Source organism: Conger conger, chromosome 19 (genome assembly GCF_963514075.1).
Source record: "Conger conger chromosome 19, fConCon1.1, whole genome shotgun sequence".
In the NCBI taxonomy this organism is placed as follows: domain Eukaryota; kingdom Metazoa; phylum Chordata; class Actinopteri; order Anguilliformes; family Congridae; genus Conger; species Conger conger.
This window is the reverse complement of record NC_083778.1, coordinates 2,321,615-2,344,921: the sequence shown is the minus strand read 5'-3', so window position 1 is coordinate 2,344,921 and position 23,307 is coordinate 2,321,615. Positions and strand designations below refer to the sequence as shown.

Genomic DNA, 23,307 nt, shown 5'->3' with positions numbered 1-23,307 from the left:
CACACACGCTCACACAAACACGAACGCTCAGACACGCACGCTCACACACACACACACACTCACACACACACGCTCACACACACACACACGCTCACACGCACGCTCACACACGCTCACACAAACACGAACGCTCAGACACGCACGCTCACACACACACACACACTCACACACACACGCTCACACACACACACACGCTCACACGCACGCTCACACACGCTCACACAAACACGAACGCTCAGACACGCACGCTCACACACACACACACTCACACACACATGCTCACACGCACACACACGCACACTCACACTCACGCTTACAGACACACACACGCTCACACAAGCACGCTCACACATACATACATACACACACTCACATACATGCTCGTTCACACAAACCCATGCATGCTCACACACACGCACGCTCACACACACACACACACACACACACACACTCACACACGCACGCTCACACACACTCACACAAACACGAACGCTCACACACGCTCACACTCACACGCACGTTCCCACACACACACACACGCACACGCACACTCACACACGCACGCTCACACACACACACACACACACGCACGTTCACACACACACACTCACGCTCACACAAGCAAGCTCACACACACACGCTCACACTCAAACACGCTCACACACACAGGCACGCTCACACACACACGCACACACTCACACAAGCAAGCTCACACACACACGCTCATACACTCACGCTCACACACACACACGCATACATACATACGCACAAACAAAAATACACACACACACTCACACACGTACATTCACAGGCTCACACACACACGCACGCACACGCACGCTCACACACACACGCTCACTCACTTATGCTCACACTCACATACGCACACACACACACACACGCACGCTCACACACACATGCACGTTCACACTCACATGCTCACAGACACACACACAAGCTCACATACATACATACAAACATACACTCACACACGCATGCTCACTCACACACACACACACACACTCACGCGCACACACGCATACTCACACACACGCACGCTCACACATGCACGATCACACACACACTCACACGCGCACACACACACACGCATGCTCACACACGCTCACACACACGCACGCTCACACACACACACACAGTCCACCTGATGACATGGATAAATGGTTTGCTAGGCTACGCTCCTTCAGTGTGTGTAGCAGGATGCTGGCCCTGGGGAGGCTATGCTCCTTCAGTGTGTGTTTCTTATACTAGAGTTCATTTACACTCCTGTAGATCAATGTCATTCATTGAACTGTGCAGATTTTAGCCCCATCCTGATCTACTCATTTTGAGCACAAACATAATCCCATACAGAATATGAAATAAGTACTACTGGAGCACAGGAGTCCGCAGTAATAAATAACAGCAAGATGTTCAATGTTTTTATAATTCAGGTTTAATCACATACACATTTTACAGGAACAGGTTCAAACAAAGCAATCATGACACAGTAAATAAGGAAACTCAATACATTACTGTTCACAGGAATGAAAGGAAATAAGTACACTGCAGTGATCATTCTGCATTCTCCCTTTGAGCTGCATTCACCCACACAACTTTGCACACTGGAACTCTTGTGAAAATGAATCAAATCAACTGGAAAAACTAGTAAAATGCAGTGAACTTATATACAAAGATGCAGATACAGGAGAATTATTACCTCAAAAGCCTTTTACCATCTTTCACCAGAATCACACTCTTAATGTTATACTCATGTTTTAATCACCTAATGTATATAAACACACCATGACTATATACAATATGATTTTATTAAAATATACAAAAATAAATGTGTGTGTATGTGTGTGTGGGGTAGAGGGGTGTGTGTGTGTGTGTGTGTGGGGGGGCGGGGCGGAGAGTGTGTGTGTGTGTGTGTGTGTGGGGGGGGGGGGTGGAGGGTATGTGTGTGTGTGTGTGTGTGTGTGTGTGTGTATGTGGGGTGGAGGGGTATGTGTGTGTGTGTGGGGGGGGGGGTGGAGGGGTCTGTGTGTGTGTGTGTGTGTATGCGTGTGGTGGGGGGTGTGTGTTTGTGTGTTGGTGTGTGTGTGTGGGGTGGAGGGGTATGTGTGTGTGTGTATGTGTGTGTGGGGTGGAGGGGTATGTGTGTGTGTGTGTGTGTGTGTGTGTGTGGGGTGGAGGGGTATGTGTGTGTGTGTGTGTGTGGGGTGGAGGGGTATGTGTGTGTGTGTGTGTGGGATGGAGGGGTATGTGTGTGTGTGTGTGTGTGTGGGGGGGGGGGGGTGGAGGGTATGTGTGTGTGTGTGTGTGTGTGTGTGTGTATGTGGGGTGGAGGGGTATGTGTGTGTGTGTGGGGGGGGGGGGGTGGAGGGGTCTGTGTGTGTGTGTGTGTGTGTATGCGTGTGGTGGGGGGGTGTGTGTTTGTGTGTTGGTGTGTGTGTGTGGGGTGGAGGGGTATGTGTGTGTGTGTATGTGTGTGTGGGGTGGAGGGGTATGTGTGTGTGTGTGTGTGTGTGTGTGTGTGTGGGGTGGAGGGGTATGTGTGTGTGTGTGTGTGTGGGGTGGAGGGTATGTGTGTGTGTGTGTGTGTGGGATGGAGGGGTATGTGTGTGTGTGTGTGTGTGTGTGTGGGGTGGAGGGGTATGTGTGTGTGTGTGTGTGTGGGGTGGAGGGTATGTGTGTGTGTGTGTGTGTGTGTGTGTGGGGTGGAGGGGTATGTGTGTGTGTGTGTGTGGGGTGTGGATGTGTGTAGGAGGTATGTGTGTGTGTGTGGGATGGAGGGGATGTGTGTGTGGTGTGGATGGAGGGGTATGTGTGTGATCAGCACCAAGCCAGCAGCACCGGAGGAAAGGCGCGTGGGGAATGTGGGCAGTGAAATGTGGGCAGTGAACTCTAAGGCTCTGATTGGACAGGCGCAGCTGGGACGAGTTGGAGAGAGAGAGAGGAGCCCTACAAAAGGCCGGGCACAACCACAGAACGGGGCTGAGCAGTAAGGGAGACGGATGCGGAGCCAGCACGCACGAGAAACAGCCAACGACGCAGAACCGGGCGACAAAGCGGGGACGTGGATCTCCGTGCCAGGAAAGGCGCGGATAGGACGGACCGCCCCAGATACAGACGGGCTGACAGAGCCACGTAATTCAGAGAGGGCCTAACCTAGGTGTACCTAATTTTTTGGCCTGTGATTTTTTTTCCTGTTTTTTATTTAAATTTATTAAAATGTGTGTGTATTTATTCAAATTAAAATGTAATTTTGGACACACTTATTCCTGCTCTCTCTGCCTCTCTCTCCCCGTGGGGTGCCACAGTGTGTGTGTGTGGGGTGGAGGGGTGTGTGTGTCTCTACTCCAGGTGGCAGAGGGACACTGAGCCCCTCCACACTCTAAACCCAGCACAGAGGGGTGTGTGTTGAGTGAAGTGTGTGTGGAATGTGTGCAGGAGTGTCAGTGTGTCAGAGTCAGAGACGCTGTAGAAGGACAGAGTGCCAGCCGGACGGTCCACACACACTCCTACCCTGTACACACACACTCCTGCACCAGCACCATCATCACACACTCCTGCTCTGTGGTGGGGGGAGGGGCGGGCAGGTAGGTCTGTGCGGTTATAATTGTGCCAGACATAGTAACTGTGTTCATAGCACCACAGACTCCAGGAGTTTTTATTCCATCCAAACACACAGTCCTTATCCTGTCCTTTCCTGCTGATTCCTTTATATGTCACTGCTATATAAACCCCTCCCCCTCAGACACACTCCACTCAGCCTCCCAGTAACAGCGCTCACACACACTCTCTCTGCACAGAACCTGGTACCAGAAATCAAATCTCTCTGGATGATCAGGATATGGCTCCTCTCTCCCCGGTGTGTGTGTCACCTTCCTGTTCCCCTCAGACAGAGACAGCTCTCTGTACGCTGTGTTTGGATCCAGTGTGAGCCGACAGCCGTCTGCACACCAGAGACATTAATGACATTAATTATTATTCATATTCACCTCATTATGTGAGTGAGAGATTTTATGATGAAGTCTCTCACCCACACACACACACAGACACACACACACACACACACACACACACACACACACACACACACACATACGCCCCCCCCACACCCCCTCCGCCCACACACACACACTCACATACACACACACACACACATACCCCTCCCCCTCACACACACACACACACACACACACACACGCACACACACACATACGCCCCCCCCACACCCCTCCGCCCCACACACACACACACACACACACACACACACATACCCCTCCCCCTCACACACACACACACACACACAGGCCCCCCCCACACACCCCTCCGCCCCACACACACACACACACATCCCCCACACACACACACACCCCTCCGCCCCACACACACACACACACACACACACACCCCCCCACACACATACCCCTCCGCCCCACACAAACACACACACATACCAGCCCCACACACCCCTCCGCCCCACACACACACATACCCCTCCGCACCACACACACACACACACATACCCCTCCGCCCCACACACACACACCCCACCCAACACACACACACACATACCCCCCCTACACACCCCTCCGCCCCACACACACACACACACACACATACCAGCCCCACACACCCCTCCGCCCCACACACACACATACCCCTCCGCACCACACACAGACACCTACACACACACACACACACACATACCCCTCCGCCCCACACACACACACACACACACCAGCCCCACACACCCCTCCGCCCCACAAACACACACACACACACACATACCCCCCCCCCCACACACACACACACACACACACACACACACATACCCCCCCACCCCACACACACACCCCCCCCACACACCCCTCTGCCCCACACACACACACACACACACACACACACACACACCCCTCCTCCCCACACACACACACGCCCGCCCCCCCCCACACTTACACACACACACACACACACACACCCCCCCACCCCACACACACACCCCCCCCACACACACAAACATACGCCCCCCCCACATACACACACACACACATACCCCCCCACACACCCCTCCGCCCCAGACACACACACGCCCGCCCCCCCCCCCCCCACACACACACACACACACACACCTACACACATACACACACATACCCCTCCGCCCCACACACACACACACACACACACACACACACAGACATGCATACCCCCCCCACACACCCCTCCCCCACACACACACACACACCTACCCCTCTGCCCCACACACACACACATATACCCCCCCCACAAACCCCTCCGCCCCACACACACACACACACACACATTCCCCTACGCCCCACACACACACATACCCCTCTGCCCCACACACACACACACATATATACCCCCCCCACACACCCCTCCGCCCCACACACACACACACACACAGACACGCATACCCCCCCCACACCCCTCCGCCCCACACACACACACACACACACATACATACCCCTCCGCCCCACACACACACACACACATCCCCCACACACACACACACCCCTCCGCCCCACACACACACACACACACACACACACACACACACACACACATCCCCCACACACACACACACACACACACAAATACACACACACACCCCCCACACACATACCCCTCCGCCCCACACAAACACACACACATACCAGCCCCACACACCCCTCCGCCCCACACACACACATACCCCTCCGCCCCACACAAACACACACACATACCAGCCCCACACACCCCTCCGCCCCACACACACACATACCCCTCTGCCCCACACACACACACACATATACCCCCCCCACAAACCCCTCCGCCCCACACACACACACACACACATTCCCCTACGCCCCACACACACACATACCCCTCCGCACCACACACACACACACACATACCCCTCCGCCCCACACACCCATCCACCCCACAAAAACACACATACCCCCCCCACACAGACTCACAAACACACACACACAAACATACCCCTCCGCCCCACACACACACACCCCACCCAACACACACACACACACCCCCCCTACACACCCCTCCGCCCCACACACACACACATACCAGCCCCACACACCCCTCCGCCCCACACACACACATACCCCTCCGCACCACACACAGACACATACACACACACACACACACACACACATACCCCTCCGCCCCACACACACACACACACACCAGCCCCACACACCCCTCCGCCCCACAAACACACACACACACACACACACACATACCGCCCGCCCCCACACACCCCCCCACCCCACACACACACACACACCCCTCCGCCCCACACACACACACACACATACCGCCCCACACACACACACAGACACGCATACCCCCTCCACACACCCCTCCGCCCCACACACACACACACACACCCCCACACACACACACACACCCCCCCCACCCAACACACACACACACACACCCCCCTCCGCCCCACACACACACATACCCCCCCCCACACGGACACACAAACACACACACACCCCTCCGCCCCACACACACACACACATACCTCCCCCACACACCCCTCCGCCCAACATACACACACACACACACACATACCCCTCCGCCCCACACAGACATACCCCTCTGCCCCACCCACACACACACACACACCCCCCTCCGCCCCACACACACACACACACACACACCCCTCCGCCCCACACACACACACACACATACCCCTCCGCCCCACACACACCCCCCCCCACACACACACACGCATACGCCCCCCCCACACATACAAACACACACACACCTCCGCCACACACACACACACACACACACACACACACATACACATACATACCCCTTCCCCCCGCCCACACACACACACACACACATATACCCTCCCACCCCACACACACACACACACACACACCCCTGACACACACCCCTCTGCCCCACACACACACACACACACAAACACACACACATACCCCTCCGCCCCACACACACACACAGACACGCATACCCCCCCACACACCCCTCCGCCCCACACACACACACACCCACACATTCCCCTCCGCCCCACACACACACACATACCCCTCCGCCCCACACACACCCCCCCACCCCCACATACGCACAACACACACCCCCCCCACACACACACGCACATAACATCCGCCCCCACACATCCCCCCACCCAACACACACACACACACATACCCCTCCGCCCCACACACACACACACACACACACACAAACACATACCCCTCCGGCCCACACACACACACAGCCCCCCCCCCCCCCACACAAACACACACACATACCCCCACCCCCCCCACCCCACACATACACACACACACACACACACACACACACACACAAACACACACACACCCCTCCACCGATAAAGACTCACATTTCCTGGGTCCTGGTTTGATCCTGTTCTCTCCTCCATGTTCCACACTGTAAGAAACACAGAACAGAGTGAGTGTGTGTGTGTGTGTGTGTGTGGGGCGGAGGGGTATGATTGTGTGTGTGTGTGTGTGTGTGTGTGTGTGAGAGCGTGTGTGTGTGGGGTGGAGGGGTGTGTGTGTGTGTGTGAGAGCGTGTGTGTGTGGGGGGGGGGTGTGTGTGTGTGTGTGTACTTACAGCAGTGAGTGTGTGTGTGTGTACTTTCAGCAGTGTGAGTGTGTGTGTGTGTGTACTTACAGCAGTGTGTGTGTGTGTGTGTGTGTACTTACAGCAGCGTGAGTGTGTGTGTGTGTGTGTGTGTGTGTGTACTTACAGCAGCGTGAGTGTGTGTGTGTGTGTGTGTGTACTTACAGCAGTGTGAGTGTGTGTGTGTGTACTTACAGAAGTGTGAGTGTGTGTGTGTGTACTTACAGCAGCGTGAGTGTGTGTGTGTGTGTGTGTGTACTTACTGCAGTGTGTGTGTGTGTGTACTTACAGCAGTGTGTGTGTGTGTGTGTGTACTTACAGCAGTGTGAGTGTGTGTGTGTGTGTGTGTACTTACAGCAGTGTGTGTGTGTGTGTGTGTACTTACAGCAGTGTGTCCAGTTTAGCAGCAGACAGCGCTCTCACTCCTGAGTCTCCTGGGTGATTGTATCTCAGGTCCAGCTCTTTCAGGTGTGAGGGGTTTGAACACAGAGCTGAAGCCAGAGAATCACAGCCTCTCTGTGTGACTCTACAGCCTGACAGCCTGCAGAGAGAAGAACACACACACCTTACAGCACATTCACATAAACTAACAGAGCTGTGTGTGTCACACACCTTACAGCACATTCACATAAACTAACAGAGCTGTGTGTGTCACACACCTTACAGCACATTCACATAAACTAACAGAGCTGTGTGTGTCACACACCTTACAGCACATTCACATAAACTAACAGAGCTGTGTGTGTCACACACCTAACAGCACATTCACATAAACTAACAGAGCTGTGTGTGTCACACACCTTACAGCACATTCACATAAACTAACAGAGCTGTGTGTGCCACACACCTTACAGCACATTCTCATAAACTAACAGAGCTGTGTGTGTCACACACCTTACAAAACATTGACAGTGTTCCCCAAAATGTAAGTAGTTGGCCAAAAATAAAATTTTCTGATGCAATTTGGAGGCTTCTGGTGCATTTTAAAATGTTAAATTAATCTCTAATACATGCCTTTATTCTTAAGCATTTTGTTAAGTTTACGTTCAAATATGCCGACATCACATACTTGTACTGTCATAAAACAGAAATTTCTTCAGAAAATATGGTTGATAGCCCTTTTCTCTAATGAGCAGGGGAAGAGATTTAAGGCGCGGTCGAGGCTACAAACAGAGTCAGTTGGCGCCTATCCTAAAAGAGGGAGAGACAAGAGAGAGGAAGAGCCAGTGCCGAACCGGACAGAGGACGGAACGTCTACGCCCTGCCGTACCGACCCCACAAACCGCCCCTGAAGGAGACCCCACCTTCCCCGACGGCAAACCCAAAGACCCGGAGTCTGACGCCGGACACGTGAGCCTAATAAAACCCCAATCGTACTTACCCTGTACCTCTGTGCTTCCCCCCCAGCCCTGACATGGCCCAAGAGGGAAGAAGGAAGGAGGTTCTGGAGCATACCCCGGTCCAGGAAGAACTTGAGTTGATTTTGCCTGAACGGCCCCTTTTATTTCTCCCGTTTTTCCCTACCCTTGCCCTGAGGGGGGCGCTATCACCAATACCCCGAAAAAGATAAAAAGATTAATTTTTCCTGATAACTTCTGACTCCCGTGTCTGGTTTCCAGTTTGACACCACACTATGCATTTATACATCACCCACTACACCTCAGGATCCACCCCGAGGCCCCACACTATGCATTTATACATCACCCACTACACCTCAGGATCCACCCCGAGGCACCACACTATGCATTTATACATCACCCACTACACCTCAGGATCCACCCCGAGGCACCACACTATGCATTTATACATCACCCACTACACCTCAGGATCCACCCCGAGGCCCCACACAATGCATTTATACATCACCCACTACACCTCAGGATCCACCCCGAGGCACCACACTATGCATTTATACATCACCCACTACACCTCAGGATCCACCCCGAGGCACCACACTATGCATTTATACATCACCCACTACACCTCAGGATCCACCCCGAGGCACCACACTATGCATTTATACATCACCCACTACACCTCAGGATCCACCCCGAGGCCCCACACTATGCATTTATACATCACCCACTACACCTCAGGATCCACCCCGAGGCACCACACTATGCATTTATACATCACCCACTACACCTCAGGATCCACCCCGAGGCCCCACACTATGCATTTATACATCACCCACTACACCTCAGGATCAACCCCGAGGCACCACACTATGCATTTATACATCACCCACTACACCTCAGGATCCACCCCGAGGCACCACACTATGCATTTATACATCACCCACTACACCTCAGGATCCACCCCGAGGCACCACACTATGCATTTATACATCACCCACTACACCTCAGGATCCACCCCGAGGCACCACAACGTCAACTAACATACACATACCCCCCTACACATATACACATAAACACACTAACACACACACACACACACACACAGTGCATAAGTCTTAGCAAGGAGCCAACCAAAGTCTGCAGAAGAACTGTGGCAAGTTCTCCAACATGCTTGGAACAACCTCCCTGCTGATTGTCTTATAGAACTGCAGGACAGCGTTGATCTCAGAGAAGTGATGCAGTTTTAACGCCGAAGGGTGGTCACAAAAAATATTGATTTTATTAAGTTTTTAACTATTCTGGCAAATTACAAAAATGTAATGTAAAATGTATAGTGCGTTTATTTAGGACCTTTCATTTAATTATTTTTGAAAGAATCTTACTGAACAGAATGTTATACAGATGCCTCAGACTTTTGCACAGTACTCTACATACATACACATACACAAACCCCCCACACACACACACACACACACACACACACACACACACACACACACACACACACACACACACACACACACACACACACACACACACACACACACACACACACACACACACACACACACACACACACACAATTGGGACACCACGGGATTGAAACGGCCAGTACGCCGGTGCCGGGAGCTGGGGAAGGTTATTAACCATGTCTATTTCCCAATCTCTTACTTAACAGAGCGGCACCTTGGAGGGGAGCGCCGCCCTACAAAGGGAAGTGCTCAAGAACAGAACGGGGCTCAGGATAGAGGAGGAGAGACGCGGAGCTAGTGAATGCTACGGCCATTCAAAGCGCACACCCCCCTACTCAAGAGAGCCGTGGCGGACTTCGCGGAAGACACAAAAGTCTGGATTCACGTGAGCGTGTCATTCTAAAAATACCCCAGCTAACCTGTCCCTCTCCAACTGCAGACGAACTGACTGGCTAGGTGGAGAGGGAGGACTTCCAACGCCGGGGAAACTCGAGGAGTGGACGGCCCCGCCAACGACCAAGACGGATCAACGCAACCGTGGGGATTCCGGCTCTTTTTCGTTTTTCTTTTTTGATGTTCCTGAATTTTTTCTGTTTTTGAGAAAGGACTAAAATTTTTTGTGCAGGACTACTGAGACGTGCCCTGAAGGCACTCATAGAAAATGGATGTATGGATGGGATGGATGGATGGATGGACAAACACTCACATACCCCCCCGACCCCCAACACACATAAACACATACTGTGTCACCACACACACACACATCAAAGGAGGGGTGTTTATCAAAATGGGTGAAATAACTGGATTAAAATTACCCTGTAACATTACTCCTTCTCATGCTTCATGTCTTGTACATTTCTGTTGCCTCATTTATCAAACGTGAGCCAAACAAACTTGACCGTGAATCATTCGGAAATGCATTGACACAAATAATGAGGGATGGATCAAAGCTTTTCACAGTTATTTTAATTTGCAGTGGCAAAATTATTTTAATAAGCCAATTGAATATTCAAATTATTTATCATCTAAAAAACACAATTGGATTCAACATTAAAATGGGTGATTAATTTGGGTAATCCTGATTAATTCATGCTAAACTGGAGTTGAACATGAATTCCATAAAACGCGTAAACAAAGTTTGCTATAAATGAGGCGTACCCGTCATAGCTTAGACAGTCCTCCAGAGTGCGACATGCGACCAAAAATCTGTCTGCCTGACATTTAGCAGGTCTGTCTCTGTGTGACTGCGGTGCCCGTTACACCTGTCCCCGGCCCTGAAAGGCCCAGCCCAGACCCAACATCATCGGCGGAGGTAACCGCTCCACCACCTGTCTCCCCTGTCCCCGGGAAGATGCCTAATCCTGACCTAACATCTTCATCTGACTCCGAGCCAGAGCCAGAGCAGACCACATACAAAAAGGCCAAAATATACTGCCTTGCGCAAAGAATGGCCTGTCCAATTTCCGTGGCTCAGATATGATAAAACGGCCAACATTACGCATTGCATTTATTGCAAAGAGTGCGGCCAAAGCATGGCTGGGAACAGTGCTTTTGCTGTCGGAGCATCAACAGTCTGAATTGAAACGTTAAAAAAGCACAATGTCTCCAAGAAACACGTCCTGGGCGTGACAGGTGCGTGGCTGGCAGAGGAGCCCCCCTCCCCACAGCGTTTCAGCGCCAGGCAGCGGAAAACCGAAGCAGTGAGGAGTCAGAAATGATAATACAATTTAACACTGCTTAGAATACAGCCAAAGAAGAGCTACCGTTTTCTAAACTTAAGTCCCAGATCATCCTTATGAAAAGGAACAGGTTAAATGTAAACCCGTTACAGCCATGAAACTGCCTGTGCCCAGTTCATTGGGGTGATCGCAGAAAAAGACGTCTGTACAAATCACAGATTCAATGTCATTCATGACTGATGGAGAAACAGACATTTCCACTAAGTGTGGGAGTGTGAGATCGTCTAAAGCCGCATCTTGTACAACGGGAGACCGTCCAACATACTATTGGCCACATCGAGGTGGAGCATGGCCATGTTATACATAGTAACCCCAGCTCAACTTAAGCAGAAATAAGACATGCAACACATAAATAGTCATTATTCAGATATGAATAATATATGATTATGATTCAATAAGCATCTATAGGGCCCTAACTATGGAATCTGGCATTTCATATATTCTGTTTGATTTTTTCAGGATCATTTTCTGTTTTAAAGCCATATTGTCCTGTGGATGTTTACATAAAAACTATTGTAGTGGCTTAAGGAGATCACCACTATCTCTTAAAAGTGGTTAGACATGCTGTCCCACTGCAACATGTCCGGTTAGAAACACAAGAGGATGCCACTGAATTCAAAACTTAATTTATCACTGCCACAGTTAGCACACACTTTCAGTTGAAGATGTGGTTCTGAAAGGGATAATTATCTAACCTGGTAGCATTATGTGCATGTTTAACAAGCACAAATATGGTTATAACATGTGAGACATTATAATCTAATATCAATAAACATGATGCATCCACCTCCAGATTGTATTAGAATATGGACACTTAACCATTCCACAGTCAACACTGCCCTCTGCTGGGTTCAAGGAGCGACATTTCTCACACCTCTTGGCCGACAAAAAGGTTTACAAAATTGCCAAAAAGTCAGAGAAATAGGTGAAGGTATAACTTTGCAAGCTAACTTGCCACATGATTGTAGTTGAGTAATAATGAGTAATAGATGTGAAACCTGTGTTTAGGCTACTGTAGCTGTTAAAATAGGCACAGAGAAAATAAAGCGGCTGTCAGAGGAACCAAGAGCAGACTCAGGGAGAAGGTGAAAACAGGCAGGCTTTCATGAACAGTGGGCAGATCCAAAACACAATCCAGAAACAGGTAATGGTCAAAAATCCAGACAGACGGGTACATAAAGGGCACACAGAAGAGTGGTCGGATAACAGGCAGAGTTCAAGAACAGGAAGGAAGTCCACACAGACGAAAGCACACAAAAAAACCCCCACAAAGTCCAAAGCCAGGCAGAGATCAAAAACAGGAAATCCAAAATCAGAGCAGACCAGACGGAATTACAGGGGTAGGCATGGGGTACAGGGGGCTAGAACCAGGACAGGAAAATACAGGGACAGACTCAGAATACAGGGTATGGCGAACTAGCGTTGAGCAAACAAAACATCTGTGGCACATATACCGGTCTAACAAGTAGAAACAAGAATCAGGTGTGTGAACTGGGGAACAGATCAGGAACAGGTGAAATAAATGACAAGAGACAGGAAGGAAGTACATATAAGGAGTGGGAGGCGGAGACAACAAATGGAGCACAGGTGAAACAAACAAATGAGTGAATGGAGCAGGAAACAGACTACGGAAAGCACAGAGGTAACAAAAGCTTTAGTCTTCCCCGGCCCTGACATTCCACTGCTTAGCCCCATTTTACTCCGCACGCAGCACGGCTCCGGTGTGTATACAGCACCTAGGACACCGCAGAACATTTTACACCGGCTCCATTCCTTTTTATTCCTGTCCTATGTGGCATATACGCAGTGAAGTAAGCCAATTAGAAACAAATTATGTTTACATGTTAGTATGTTTACACCGAATTTTGAAAGACAGTCATTTTGAATTTTGAAAGTGTCTTTAATCTTTTCTCGGCCAACTCTTTAAATTGCCAGAAATTAAATTCCTTACTCCTTCAGGTATTTTAGAGGCATCAATTTATGCTAATCCTGCGCATGAGTTTTTGTTTCCGACTGATTGGTATTCATCAGCATACATATGCGGATATGAAAAAAAGCCTAGGCCTAGGCATTCCATAAATCCGGTGGAATTTGTTAGTTTGCTTTCCATAACATAAATTTAGACACAGATTGGCAAAAATATTGATAAATGAGGCCCACTGTGTGCAGACAAATGAGAAAATAGGGGTAACATGGCTCAGGCAGTAAGAGCAGTTGTCTGGCAGTCGGAGGGTTGCCAGTTCGATCCCCCGCCCGGGCTGTGTCAAAGTGTCCTGGAGCAAGACACCTAACCCCCAAATGCTCCTGACGAGCTGGTCGGCGCCTTGCATGGCAGCCAATCGCCGTTGGTGTGTGAGTGTGAGTGCACCTGGTAGACTCTGCACTAATACGAGTCAGGTTCGGTGCTGGTGGTTTATTCGCTAAAAAAAGGAATTTATGAGAAAAGGTAAGGAAGGCGTTCAGCTGAGAGTGTTTATGTGCTGTCGCCTTCCTCAAGGGTTTTGTTTTTCTTTGGACTCGTGTGAGTTGGTGGTAGAGGGACGGTGTCCCCGGTACATGTATTTTGGTTTGCGTTTTGTCCCGAGCTGCGTCTCGAGGTTTTTATTTTCGTGCTTGGTTTTTTTCTCGCCAGGTTGTATTTTATTTTTGTTTCTTGGTCTGTGACCATTTGTGCCCAGCTATTGGCACATATCCTGAGTTATTGGTTCGCCCTGTTTGTTAAGGGTTGTTTTCTGTTTCCCTTAACCGTTTTTGGGCTATTTCTGTTTCCCCTTTATAAGATTTAAGTGTTGTTTATTTCTTTTCCGGGAGAAGTCTTCCCGTGGCTGTGTACCCCTATCTCTGTCTACTAGTCTAGAAGGGTTCTAGCATTGGTCGCCCTTGGCTCTCCGCCCCGCTCGCCACCTTACACAGAGAGGTGTGTAGCGGGTCTGTATGTGTGTGCGCGCATGTGTGAAAGTGTCGACATTGGAGACAAATGGTCTTTTAAAGTAATGAAGTTAATTAAGTTAAAAAAAAAAAAAGGTAGTGGGGTGAGGTAATAACCATGAGCTCAAAGAGTTCAAAGAGGCAAGACCCAGAATTTGCGGGTCCTATGAAAATAATGCATGACAGTATGGGTCGGCAACCACACACCAGTGTATTATCATTTTATACTGTAAAAATAAATGGAAATGGAAATATGTTTGGATTTGTGAAGAAAAAAAAGAAACAATGTTAAGACAGGAAAAGCAGGCTAAGAAGGAAGAAGGAGATACACCTGCAGTAAAAAAAAAGAATAAAAAAAAAAAAAAAATGTATTACTTTCTTTGTCATTTTTCATTTATTTATTTATTTTTATTCAGTGTTACCTCCCGTTGTGCATTTCAACTGCTCTTTTGATCCAAATTTAGCATAACTCGCCAGCATATACAAAATTGACCTGGACCTAGATTACCCTGCGTGTCCGCCAGACCACTATCAGCAACACCCGGCACAGCTGCCCCTGCACCCACCCACCGAGGAGCAGAGTCCAGTGCTGCGAGACCCCCACTTTCCAGCAGTGGGGCTGCGGATAGCGGAGTCAGGCAACAGCCTCAGCAAGCCCAGATTCCACGGGAAAGGTCATTTCCACCACGGGTGAACTGCACAGAATGCCCAAACCCCAGAGTGGGTCAGGAAGACCAGGGTCTGACGGTCCTGCAACTCGTCTCTGGAAGCTGTCAGAGTTGCAGGCCGTGTGTGAGGACCTGCAGATCCGAGTCAGGTGGGTGGAGAAGGTTTGGTGAAACTGTTAATGATGTTCTTGAGAGACTTACACAAAAATACGATGCACACAGCGGAATGGAGAAACCTGGAGATAACATGCCAGTCTCGCCCCGTACAGAACCCAGCTGACTAACTGCTTCATGAACGGAAAGAGCTGGCTTCAGGATACTGGACTTTGGGAAACGGCTCCCCAGGGTAATGTCACGATCCAAAACCCTGGTGGCTGCCCCGGATGGAATGGCTGGACTCAGATGCCACAGGGCGCTGGTGCTTTCCCGAAATCCTGGCAGCCAAACTGGATTGCAAGGACAATGAAGGTGTGCAGGGCGCATGAACGGGGTGGTGAGTCCGCGGGTTTTCTATATCGAACGCCTGCAAATTCATTACCAATCGGGTTGTTAAAAGTGAATAGGCGAGCATTAGTTATTGTAAATATGGGGGCTGGTCATTCTGTAATAACAGCTAAATTGTGGGGATCAAAGCCTCCACCTTGTGGAAAAACTGTGGTCAGTCAAGATGTCGGAGAAGGTAATACAACAGAAAAGTTTATAATTCCTTCATTGGTTCAGGATAACAATGCGGGTTCTACTATCATTTTAAAACATGCATTTATATTCTCTCCTGTATGTCTGGTAAACCTGCTTGGCAGCGATATTAGGATTGGTTGTAGAATGCACAAATGACGGTTTAACAATTGTTAGAATTAACAGTGTAGAAAACTTTGAAATGTACTTCTATGCGTGGGATCTGGACAGATGTCCAGGCACAGCTAAGACCAGGTAAATATGCCAGTGATGGAGGAACTAGGATGTAGCAGAGGGTTTGAGAATGTGTAGAAGATTGATGTAAAAGATGTATTGAACAGAAGAAAAAGGGGTTTGAGTACCTTGCTCAGACACAGGACGAAATGAGGCACTGGTGAAAAGCCAGTGAGAATGAAAAGAAAACTGCATGTAGGGAAGGAGTAGAAATTGTGTACTAAATTGTTTTTGGTAGGATAAGATTTTTGCATTGTCTGTACAATTGAGCTCAGCACAACAGCCATTTTGTACCATTTTGGGAAGTGTACCCCATGTGTCTCTGCGTAAAGCCTCAAACAAAAAAATGGGAGGACACAGGGCCCTGGGTTAAATTATGTTTGGACTACAGCTTGGGAAGAGAGGAGAACTCACAAAATATTCTCCCTCTCTGTGTGTTAATGCACACCAGTTTTCAGATTCTCTGACAGCATTCATGCATTGCCTTGTGACACACATGTATTTGCATGTGTCAGACCCAAAACTGAGTGCAATCCCCTCTCAACTGTGGGCCATGCCCAAATATGATGTGGGGCTCATGACTGGGGCTACTCTACTTCAAGTTACCCCTAAAGTCAGAGTACAGGCCATGTAAACGCAAATGTCCCCTCCGCCCAGAGGCTGAGGAAGGAATTGGCTGTTTTTCATGCGTTGTTCAAAGCTGGTGTTGTGGTTCCCTGTCCTAACTCTCTGTGCAATACAATTCTGCCTGTAGAAAAACACAGGTGTAAACACTGTGCTCCAGTTGTATCTAACCTAAACTACTAGTGTGGCCCAAGTCCCGGGCAATGCAAAACATTTCACTGTGATCGATCTTGCTCATGTTTTTTTTTTTTTTTTTCAGTATGCCGCTTCATATTGATTCCCAGTACTGGTTTGCTTTTACGTTTAAGACAAAACAATACACCTGGTCTAGACTACCACAAGGGTATTCTCTGCTGTTCTGCAGGAGAATTCCAAACAGTTCCAAATACTAATTCAGTATGTTGTTGACATTCCCAATTCAAGATTCTGCTAAAATTCCAAGTAACAGGGCCGCAAGGTCAAACAAGAAAAACTCCAGTTCACCCTGATTGAAGTTATATATCTAGGCCACAAAATTTCTGAAGCAGGAAAATATTTGGGAATTGACAGAATCCAGGCGATTCTCGATTCTCCTAAACTCCAAAGTAAAAAAAAAAAAAGGCATGACAGGTTATTGTAGACAGTGGATCCCTGACTACTTGACCCACGGCCTAAATCTCTCTGCTAACGATAAGGTTACATGGACAGAGACTGCTGACATGTATTTTCAGAAATTTAAACGAGAACTGACATCAGCCCCGACTTTGGGCCTTCCTGACATTAACAAACCCTTTCTTTTGACTATGAATGAGAAGGCTGGTTATATGACTGCTGTTCTTCTGCAAAAAACATGGTAGAAACAGGCCTGTTGCATATTATTCTCAGAAACTTGATGCTGTCACTAGGGGTCTCCCCCCTTGTCTGCGATCAATTTCAGCAGCTGCTTCTGCTGTAACGGCTTCTGCATCGATCGTTGCTTATCGCCCATTTTTGGTTCCTCATGCAGTAGCTGAAATTCTGCTAAAACAGCAAACTGCTCATTTCTCATCAGCCCGATTTCCGGGTCACTTGTTTGCCCAACTTTTTTTTTGCTCTCAAATGCGCCTGGTATTTGTCCCATGGTAAAACTGTAAATATTTTCACTGCCAGCAGATATGCTTTTCGGGGTAGTGCGATTTTGGAACACTTTGGGAACACAGAGGTTTTCTTACTTCTTCAGGAAAAGCTATTCAATATGGACATTTGGTGCAGAGCCTCCTACAGGCCATTATTTAGCACAATGGTAATACGTATTTAATATGCACTCATATCAAAAGCCATATTAATGTGATAACCAATGAAAACAACGTGATTCGTAGCCATAAATATTAAATATATAATATATGCACTAAGTTTTATTAAGACGCATTCACTGTTAGTTATACTGTATCCTTTTTACTGTTTTATGCACTTCAGAAAAAGACCACTAAAGGGCCCTCTGGAGCTGGAATGGTCCGAGAGGGGAGCAAGGGTTTCAGGTGTGGGTCCTGCGGGCCCTCGAGGAAATGGTGGAGGGAACATGTATGCTTTTACATATTTCCTGTCGCAGTGGGTAATCTGGTAACCAAAAAACAATGATAGTGTTGGCTTCTGCTTTTGCATTTCCTCAGAGCAATAGAGAGAGTTGTGTCAATGGAGGGTAAAAACACTGGGCGGTCATGTGATTCATGTAGGCTTCAAATAGTTTCAAATATCATCAGTTAACATTAAATTAATGAGGAGACGTAATTTAAGCAACATTAGATTAGATTACATGCCATGCATTTTAAATATGGCGAATGGTCTTTAATTTTTTTAAATATTACAAACCTAAAGAAACAACAAACAGAGGGCTCCACAACATTTAACAGCTGGACAACAATAAACGGTGACAAAGTAACAAAGACATCTATGTGTGTGTTATTTTAAATGAGCGATTTAACTGTTAGGGTGTGAATATGGAGTGGATGTGTTGCGTGTGTTTGCTCTGGGAAACGTGAGCTAGCAGCCGGGTGTGCACCCCCAAACTTAGTGCACTCTATGGAAATAGTGATATGAAACCGAAAATGTGATATGAAAAGGAAAAACAAACACAAAGACCGTATGATTATGGCGGTTTGGTGTAGGTAGTGTCCCGCTCACAGCCAGGGACAGAGCCCTCTGGCACAAAAGAGTAAAACCACACCACCAAAGCAGTCCATAGTACCGTCATAACAGTTTCATAAAATCCTGCGGGAAAAATGTAATCCCATTCACAAAAGCCAAGATAAATGTCACTAAAAATCGTCTGGAAATTCAAACTCCCAGAGACATTCATGGCTACTGTTGACATCACATCAGTGTAGCCCATGTCACTGGCTTTTTAGAGTGGTGTGACATGATTCAGTAAATGTGGAAAGTGCACCACTGAAGGAAAAAGGTTAGGAAACGCTGGACTAAAGTCACGGATCAGTCACAGCACAGATGTTGAAAATAACAGTAAACTGAAAGAGCCAGAAATCAGAGTGTTTTTAAGATTCATTTATTAAATAAACCAAAGACCTTAGGTGCAGTAGTGGGAAATGATTGAAATAACGCACTGTAGCAACTCTAGCAACAGCGCTTTAACTTTTTTTTAAAAACTGCTCCAAGGATAAAAGTAAAACACACTTATAGGCTGATGTATTGGATGGCTTTGAATTATCTTGGAAAGTAAGAGCATGCCGTTTGTCTTTAATTTAGCAGAACATTACATTACATCTCAGTTATTTAGCTGACAGTTGATTCGACAAAGCAGGAGCCGGGATCAATGTGGGGCTAAGGGCCTTGCTCAAGGGTTCAGCAGCAGCACAGATCTTACTGCAGCTTCACTGGGGCTTGAACCACCAACCTTCTTGTTCCCAGTCAAGCACTTCAGCCACTATGCTATAGGCTGCCCCCTAAACTCAGGCTGACGTTTTTGACTGGACTGTGATTAACTCATCTGTGACTAGCTGCTAAATCATCCCCAATTTGAAACATTACAGTGGATACTTCCGGGAATTGATGCAATATACGGGTCGGAGTGCAGGTTTAAAAGCACACATTAATTAAACAATGAGCTATCGAGTTCAGAAGCATGGTTACCTGTAGGTCTATATAAGGGAAATATAAGGTTGACAGTTGCCGTACAAAACTGTAGAAAAATCACAGAAAGCATAAAAACAGGGAAACCACAGAGATGCCAAAAACAGGGACCACCTCCGAATCAGTGCAAGTAGGCAAGAGCACCGATTGGGACACAGCCGAGGAATGTCCAAATGCCAGCCCGACTTGCTCATCCTGCCAGCTGAGTGAATGGCTCTCGCTTGTCCCGACTGCAGAGCTTCTCTACTCTAGCTCCCCAGTGGTGAAACAACCTCCCCATTGCTATAAGAACTGCTCACTCACTGCCCATTTTCTACCACAGTCTGAAGACTCACCTCTTCACACTGTACCTTGACTCCTCTGCGGGAGTCTGCTAATCTATTGTCACTTATCTTCACCAGTCTCAGACTTTAGCCCCATGTTGTATTATCTACTTTAATCTAGGACCTTCACATGTGTATTTGTCTCAGTACTGTAGTTCCTGACCTTATTACTTACAGACCTGGCCTATCTACCTTACGTAATAGACTTATGTTCATTGCTTTATAACCGATCCTATGCAAATTGGACCTTATCGGACCTGTTCTGTTGTTTCTTCTATGACCTTGATTTGACCTTGAAGTGTCTGCTGAATAAAATGTAATGTGATGTTTGCGCAGAAATCACAGAATACGTCACTTCCGTGACAAACACACAGCCATAATTATTAATATAGAATATCATTATTGTACTATATTATTTTATATTATAGCCTACTATATACTGTAAAATAGAATTATCTTTTTCTTCTTGTGTTTATAGTTGGAAAAGAAAATGGAAAGGAAGTCTGTGCACCTCCCCATCATAGAACAAATGTGATCATTGCATTGCCCATCTCAGAGGTACTATGGATCGCTTCTTCATCAAAAATTCTGTGAGACCTCCTCTCCTGCCTGTAGTTTTAACTTATATTGATGCCAATTGCACATGATAGTAGTTTGTCACTACAACTGTTTTTAAAAAAAGCTGAAATGCTACTATGTAAATTTCACACATTTATTTTGAAAACGCCCCTGCATTTTGCTTTTATTGCCCCTTTAAAAAATTGCACATTTCCAACCCCGATTGAAGGGTTTGTGTTTGTACTCACCCCAGTCTCTGCAGTTTACAGTGTGGGTCCTCCAGTCCAGCAGAGAGCGCTCTCACTCCTGAATCCTGCAGCTCGTTGTCTCTCAGCTCCAGATCACTCAGCTCTGAGTGAGGAGAACGCAAGACTGAGGCCAGAACATCACAGCAGCCCTCTGTGAGATTACACCAACCCAGCCTGTGGAGAAACCACATACACATGGACACACACACAAACACTAAAATTCACTGGAGATTGTAATAATGTTCACCTTGCCAGTTCATACATATGTCATTTCCTATTTGCATATGCATCCCTGAGTGGTACATACAAAAAACAGGGAGAGGGTTGTGTAAATTACATTCATAAATTATTCTTAAATGATTTCATAAATTAATCCACCAAATTCTAAGGCAATTATTTAGCTTCATTAACCAAAAAAAGATAAAGGTTTGAAACCGACTGCAATGATTTAATTACCAAACATTTTCTCTATGATGATCACATATGAGACAGAATCTGATTTGCAAACATGAATTTTGCAAACACAAGAAAGTGTTCTTATGATCACTGTGGGGATCCCCCGTGATATGTTCTTCGGTCAGCAAACATATATACATTTTTAAAAAGTTCAACATTCATCATAACACATAAATGGATAAACTGTTAATGGACTTTTTTTTTTGCTCTGGTAACCATTTATATAAGGCATAGGTCTGGTCTATTGTCTCCATTGGTCAGTTTGCGTCCAAGCCGTGCCGATATCCACGATGTTCACAAATCTTTTAATTTTACTCTGCGTTTAGATCACCGTAATCTACTTTGTAACCTAAATTAACTTTATGTTATCATCACGCCGCTAGTAGCCTCCCAAAGTAAAACAAAAAGAGTTATTTTGTTCTTTGACCATCTCAGCGATTGTCGGCAAGACCACCAAAGCCTGCTGAAGCAAATGACACATGACGACGCTATGAATTATTTAAATAACTGCACGTTATCTGAATGCGTCCAGATAAACGTTTACACAAATGACTTGTGTCAGTGTCATCAGGTGTAACGTAAAGTAGCAAATAAGCATTGTTATCTCCAAACAACTGCAGCCTTATTAACTTAGTAAACACCTAGCCACACGTTTTACAAACATGAGTTGCTGAATTTACGGTTAGGAAATCGATTAGGTATTGAAAAGTTTCCTCAGCTCTCTCCTAATTACGCCGGCTCCATTTCTCTCACCATTTTGTCTCCCCTAGAATTATGGGAATGGTAATTTTGTTCTGTGGTTTAACCAAATTAATAAGAACACAATTCATGATTAACGCGACAAGGCTCTCAAGTTTCATGAAAAACTCAGAGTGAGATTGCAAATCAGGGCTGGAGCAAATAGACACTGTGTATGTTTTGGTCGCAGAGGCCCCTCGGCCGAATCCACTTCTCCCAATTATAATTTAGTTTATAATTGAGTTTATATAAACTATAATTTAGTTTATAATTGACCAGCACAAATAAAACAAATAGAACCGAAAATGACAGGCCAAACCAATAAGACAAACTCAGCTGAATAAAATAAATTGATTTAGTTACACATGTAAGAAAAAAATGTAATAGTTCGGGAGAGGTGATCTTTGTGAGCATTTGTGCGAGGGTGTGATTGAGTGTGTATGTGCGTGCGTGACTGACTGTGTGTGTGTGTGTGTGGTAGGGATGAACCGATATGAAATTTTACGGTACGATACGATATCTTCA

The 23,307-nt window shown here is 47.3% G+C and overlaps 1 pseudogene; it reads right to left on the bottom strand.

The window, feature by feature from the left end:
• Positions 1-3,243: 3,243 nt before the first annotated feature.
• Positions 3,244-23,307, bottom strand: part of LOC133118956 (NACHT, LRR and PYD domains-containing protein 3-like) — a 179,462-nt pseudogene continuing 159,398 nt past the window's right edge.